Raw genomic sequence first — 6,746 nt, forward strand, 5'->3', positions numbered from 1 at the left:
TCTGTCAGGAGTAAGCCGCAGTTTGATCATGAAGCCACAGAAACGTTGTCATTTCTTAAAGCCCTTTACTTTTCTCTAAAGAAGGTGAAGGTCCAATTTCCATCAGTAGTCTGTAAAGCAGTTTAATTGATACTCCCTGGCTTTAATTATTTTTTAAAATTCAAATGCAATCTGTCCAGTGGTTTCCTGTAACTGTGGATTGACACTTCCGGTCACAGATATTTCTCCAAAGGCCTGTTTTTAAACTATCCTTCTTGTTGGAAATAAAATTATTTAACTACAGATTCTCCAGAGCATCCAGTCCAGAAAGCAAGAAAGACTGAATAGGTAGGCAATGGTTCATCCCATTTAGCTAAAAAAAGTCTGTAAAAATCAGAACTTGAAGCACTGTACTCTTTCTGTTTAGTTACTGAAAATTGCTATGCATCTTACCTCAGCCCAGCCCTCCTCTGGAAATGTTCCTACCTCTCCTTCTTTTGACTTCCTAGTATGAGGTAAGTATAGCCCTACCTCATCTGAATCCTTTAAGCAATGTAAGGATTTGATCCCAAATGCCAATATTACATATTTGTGACAGGAAGCACCAGATATTTGCCACAAATTCTGCCAACCCTATATCCTATTTTGAACATCTCAACCAGCAGCACTTTCAGCGAAAAACTCTTTCGCCCTGATTTTTACTAAGACTAATGCTTAGAACAGTTTGTAAGGGTTAATCTGACTTGCTTTTAACATTTATAGTCATCTTCTGAATTTTCCCTTCACTGTTATTTTTGTGATTTAAATGTAGTCCTTAGAAACTGATCTCATTCTCAACCCTGACACTGAATAAGTCGTATTTTAACCTACATTAATGTCCCTTAGCATGATTCCAGCAAATCAAAGGGAGCTTAAAAATGGGCTAAATTAGCAGTGAAGTTAGTGCCATTCCTGTGTGTTTTATTTATAAGTTATATTCAGCTTCAATGTATGAAGGTCTCTGAAGTGCATAAACTGTTTTGTGTTCCAGCTCTGAAATGGTTTGTTTCATGTTGCCATCTCTCCCTAAACTGCTATTCAAAGAGAATCTTGAGGTAAGTCTATTGCCACTCCTTTACAGCATCTTGACTTCACTTCTTCACGTATCTCGACATTATTCTGTATTGACTGATGTATTTCCTGTAATGCCATAAAAACCTGGCTTAAAACCAGAGTTTAATCTGACCTGCAGTGCACATTGTTCTATAAACAAAAAGCTACTAAAGTGCACTGTAGCCATACCAGCTGCTACTTTATGGCCTGAAATTAGCCTTTCCACAAGGGCTGTTTCTCTCAAGGACCAGTGCACAAAACTTAACATCCCCAAATACCCCAATTTAGTTGTAGCATGCCTACTTGAACTTTCCTCTTGATGATGTTTTCTGTTTTTTCAGACTTCAGGTTAGGCATGGAATAGATTTCCTGGGTATGTGATATATGCTATAAATCCATCTTTGTTCACTGTTGCTCCAGGAAAATTTTTAGGAAGTGCTATCATTCACCACACTATTCCTAAATAGGTAGTTTGGAAAATCCTTTCAAGAATTTTTATAGCTTGCAGTGCTGGTCTGTATGGGGAAGTTGTTGTCTGGTGTCTGTTCACTGAGAACCAGAATAGCTCCCGTAGCTCCTGTGGATGTTTGTTCTTCTCCATCACCAAATAAATTGGACTGGACATCCTCCTGGAGATGCCTGTGCCTTTCCAGGAGCAAGTAGTTGACTGGGTGACATTTTTGTGTCCTATGTTGTGCTGTTCACAGTAAAACATAATAATGACTCTTATAGCCATTATAGAAGGAAAATCAGTTTCAAAGACATTGTCATCCTACATCTACACTTTCTTAATGGAATAATTATTCAATGCAAAGGTTTCTACCAGATGGAGAAACTATGCCTCTTAATTCACCTTTCCCTCAAGTTCGATGACTTGAAAAAAATCTGAAAACTAAACCCCAATCAAGTTGAAAAAAGTAAGCAAATGTTTCCCAGCAGTCTCATATTTTGCTTTCAGTGCAATGCTCTCAAGTGTGTTCAACTTTCCTGACATGTTTTTATTAATGGCTAATGAATTAAGCTGCTTGCTTTTGATGTTGATTTTTCACTGCAGAATATGACTCAGTGAAAGGAGCTTCTTTGCACTCTGGGCATATTGTGGGATGGCATAGCACTTCTGATAACAAAATTGTCTGTTCTATTAAAATGAGTTGTTATTTTATCTGATGAACAGTTCTACAGCATTGTGTAACATCATCCTTGCTTGTAGATACTGTGGGATTCCGTATACACTTCCATTTCAATGCTTCTTTATCACTTTGAATTCCCTAGTTTCTAATAGCTTTGGGCCTGATTCTCTTCTACTTTCTATTTTATAAATATGTGATAATTCAGGATTGTTTTTCTAAGCACAGCTTTTTACTACAGCTTTAAAACTGAACTACATTTTTTATTTTTATTTTCCTCCTAAGGTGGGCTGCCTTACCTAAGAAAGTCTTCCAACAAAATAATAAAAAAGTTTTTCATTATCATCAGCAAAGAGGAATTACTCTGTACAAGGAGCTTGTAAAACACTGCAGGCTTGGCTATTTGAACAAAATAGGCTGTTAATAATGCATGCAAGGGATTATTAGTAATTAAGAACTGTTTCTTCTTGTTCCTGCAGTCAAAACAAGGGAGCAAACATTGAAACATGTTATCTTTGTTGCTAATGAAATCTGTCTGGACTAGCAGGTCCTGCGTCATCTGCACAGCTTTCTTTGAAAGAAAACGAAATTAGTTATAAATCCAGACTGCAGTACAGCTCAAGCCCTGAGATGGGTCAGCACTGTCCTTTAGAGTGGAATATATGCTTAACACCAGCAGAACCTAAAAGTGAGAAAAGCCTTTGCTTTCGCTGAAAATCCCAACCTATCATTTGATGCAAGAAGACATTGAAAATGGTGTTATGATGTGACAGAAACATGGTGTGACAGGATCCCTAGGCAGCCAGTTCACTGAAGTGGAATGCTTTTAATGTAAAAAGGGCTCTCCCTTACAAAAAAAAAAAAAAAAAAAAAAAAAATCCCCCCCAGAAATCTTCCAACTGGATTTACTAGAGCACAGAATAATAATCTGCAGCGGGATGACCCTGAGAGGGAGTGCAGAGCTCTGAGGTGAATCTGTTTTAAAAGGTTTGATTAAACAGGTCTCCTGTGAGCTCTGTTCATGAAGAGTAGGAGCTTTCCCCCAGTCCAGCCCCTGCCAGCACCTCTGATTTGTCAGCTGTCTTCAGGGTCCCTGGGAAGCCTCCTTCTGTCCTTCACCTCTCAAATCTGGCTTTAGGTCTGCCCTCAGCTGCAGGGAGCCCCTGCTCCTTCTCTCCCAGTCTACTCTCCTTCTGCAGGCTCAGCTCCTGTATTTCATACCCCCTCTGTATGCATTTGCCTTCCCAAACCTTCCCCCAGATAAATCTCTCAGGAAAGGAGCCATCATCCTAAAGAGGGATTACTTCAACTAGTTCTGCAACTAGTACTGGGCAATTCCTGGTATCTGTGCCATCCGTGTGGTTAATTAATGGTGAGTTATCCCTGCAGAAAAGGACTGAAGGATACTGGGGGATGTAAACTTGGAAATGAGCTGGCAATGGGCCCTTGCAGCCCAGACACCCAACTGCATCCTGGGCTGCATCAAAAGAGGTGTGACAGCAGGCTGAGGGAGTACTACTCCATCCACTCTGGTGAGACCCCACCTGGAGTGCTGCATCCTGCCCTGGAGTCCCCAGCACAAGAAAGACACAGACCTGTTAGTTCCAGAGAGCTGGAGTACCTCTCCTATGAAGAGAGGCTGACAGGTGAGTTTGTTCAGCCTGGAGAAGAGAAGGCTCCACGGAGACCTTACAGCAACCTTTCAATATATAAAGGAGGCTGATATGAAAGGTATAGCAAGACTTTTTACCATGGACTATAGTGACATGACAAGGCACAACAGTTTTAAATTGAAAGAGGTTAGGTTTAAACTGTAGATAAAGAAAAAAAAATTTTTTTTTTAATAGTGGTGGTGAGACACTGAAACAAGTTACCTGAGGAGGTTGTAGATGCCCCATCACTGGCAGTGTTCAAAGTCAGGTGAGATAGCACTTTGACCAACCTGTAATGAAAGATGCCCCTACAGGCAATTTAGACTAGATTATCTCTGAAGGTCCCTTCCAACCCAAACCACTCTATGAATGTAAGATTCTATGTTGTTCTCTCCAGAGACGCATTCTTTATCAGAACATGCAACAGAGTTGTTTTCACCAAACTGAAAATCTCTAATAGTTTCTTTGGGGTTTTTGTTTGGTTAGCTGGGTTTGTTTTTGGTTTTGTTTAAAAAATGCAAAGACAAGTGCAGAACATGGCAGTGTTTTGCACCCCTTTTCGGCAGAGAAAGCTACTCCAGTACCTTCGCCACTACCAAAAAACCCTCCTGCTTGTTCTCTGGGCCTGTGGCTCTAACCTGCCAGGGCACACTGACTGACTTTCTAGTTGCTTAACTTGCAGCTGGTCTCAACCTATTTACCATAGCCTTGGCTTTTGTGCCACAAAATATTAACAAAATAACTGCAAATTATAGTAATTTCTGCTGTTATAAATTTTTGTGTGTAATTACATCACTGGAACAGAAACCCTTTTGCAAGTCTGTCTTTTCCCTTCAATGATGGTGTTACTACAGGGCTAACTACAAACACTGAGCAAAGCATCTTTTTTACATAAATCCTGATTTTCTTTGAGCATAGGTTTATAATACTATGTCAGAAAATAACCTTGGTCTGAAATTTTGCAGTATTTTTAAATATGACAAATTGGCAATGTGTAAAAGCTCCCAAAGTGATTTTTTCAAAGGTCTTAATTTAGATTGCTATGCTGCTATATTAAAAATATTTTTGGGCTCTGGCTTTTGAAGAATACCAGGAGTATAGTAGGCATTCCAGAAATGAAACTTTATAAAGTGCCAGTTCATTCACTCTGGTAGGTCTTAATCTTTCCTTTACAATATCGAAAGATGAGAATTAATACAACAAAGCTACTAACAAAACAAATTAAAAGTCAAAAGTCTATGTTGCACCTAAAAGCATTGAAATGCTTTCTCATATTTTGATAAAGTATTAGACTAAACTGCATCCACAAAGATTGCATTTTAAGAAAAAAGCACCACAGTTTGACCACATGTCAATCCTAGGTTAATATTTTCTTGATTTACTGGAAATTATTTTCGGATTTAAGGGAAACATAGGGAAAATTCTTTTTTAAGCCGGTTCTGAAGATAACATGATGGTCTTCCATTCTTCCATTTCATTAAATATCAGACTATTTAGCATCTAAGAATTTTGTTTATAGTCATTATGGGTATGCTTACTGTTCTTAAATCATCTTTTATTTCTGTATATAGAATTTATGATTTCCTAAATGTATTTTGATAACCATTTCCCCCTTTCTGCTTGCACCAACCTATTGCCCTCACATTGCTATGATATTCTGTCAATACATTTCCATCATCAGTTATTGAGCATAATAACTTTACATCAGTTTTAGCATAATGTATACAGATAGTGAGAAAGTATCACTCATCAAGCACTGCTGATTGTATTACCCTTTAAGTCTCTTTGAAACAATGCTGTGTTTTTGTTGCAGGTGTTACTGCTTTTACTTAGGCCAATATAAGGCAGAACAAAATTCACTGAAGTCAGAAGAACTCTAGTGAGACAATAAAGAAATGGTGCGAAGAGAGAGTTATTCTTTTAAGTGTTAGATTTATAAGTAAAACATCCATTTGATTGTATATCAATCCTGTTATTTCATGTGTTTTGTGCTACAGTGCTCCTAATTCCTACTTACAACAATAGTCCTTCTATTATGTGCCTGTAGAAATGAATGTTTGTAGAGAACCAAACAGATCTGATGCTGACAGCTTTCTCAGATGAAAGGTAAAGAGCCCATTTGCATATTTTTATGCACATATCATCTGTATCCAGAAAGTCAATACAAGAAGGGTGGAACAATCAACAGATTTTACAGAGCTATTTGCTTTATAGTCTGTAATTTGAAATAGTACATATTTTTTAAGCCATCAAATATGTAAGGCCCTGTAACAATTTTTTTTTAGGAAATGGCAAAGGTAGAAAACCTATTTGGTCTAAGGCAGAGATCAATAAATCTATGAGGGATTACCTGATATTATTCTTTCTAGATACCAGAAGGTAATCTGATGATCTCAGAACTGTCTTTCACTTGGAGAGTCATACTAAATTTCATGCGTAAACCAGATGCATGAGTTTTAGTGGCATGAGTCAAGAGGCCACCTTGATACTTTCAGTGCATGTTGAAGTCCATATTGCCTGTTTGAACAACATGTTCCTGACCGTTGGTGTATTTCTGTCCAAAGAGCCAAATTAAACTTCGTCCTCTTGCTTTCAGTACATGATTTGACATAAATCATGATGGTAGTGGCATGTCCAGGACTTTTGCCAGACTGAGCACTTAACAAAGTTCATGTCCTGAACTAGTGTTCCTTACTCAGCTCCCACACTGGACTTTTAACACTAGCTTTGTAATCTCTGTTATAATTACTGTAATGTTGCTGAATGTCCCCTTATTGAATCTGTGACTCTTTCTTCACCATGAATATGACAATCTCAAAGCCTGAAGTTAAATCAAGAACCTGGATTTTTTTTCTGTGCCTGGCAGGGATTTGTGGAGGTTTGTAAGACTGCCTGT

The 6,746-nt window shown here is 38.2% G+C and overlaps 1 long non-coding RNA gene across 1 annotated transcript; it reads left to right on the top strand.

Annotated features, from left to right (window-relative positions):
* Positions 1–5,817, top strand: LOC128789916 (uncharacterized). Its single transcript, XR_008431578.1, has 5 exons — positions 1–327; positions 407–494; positions 1,010–1,073; positions 4,046–4,118; positions 5,664–5,817. It is a non-coding gene; the product is annotated as an uncharacterized LOC128789916 (long non-coding RNA).
* Positions 5,818–6,746: the final 929 nt, after the last annotated feature.

The sequence above is a fragment of the Vidua chalybeata genome, chromosome 6 (genome assembly GCF_026979565.1).
Source record: "Vidua chalybeata isolate OUT-0048 chromosome 6, bVidCha1 merged haplotype, whole genome shotgun sequence".
Lineage (NCBI taxonomy): Eukaryota > Metazoa > Chordata > Aves > Passeriformes > Viduidae > Vidua > Vidua chalybeata.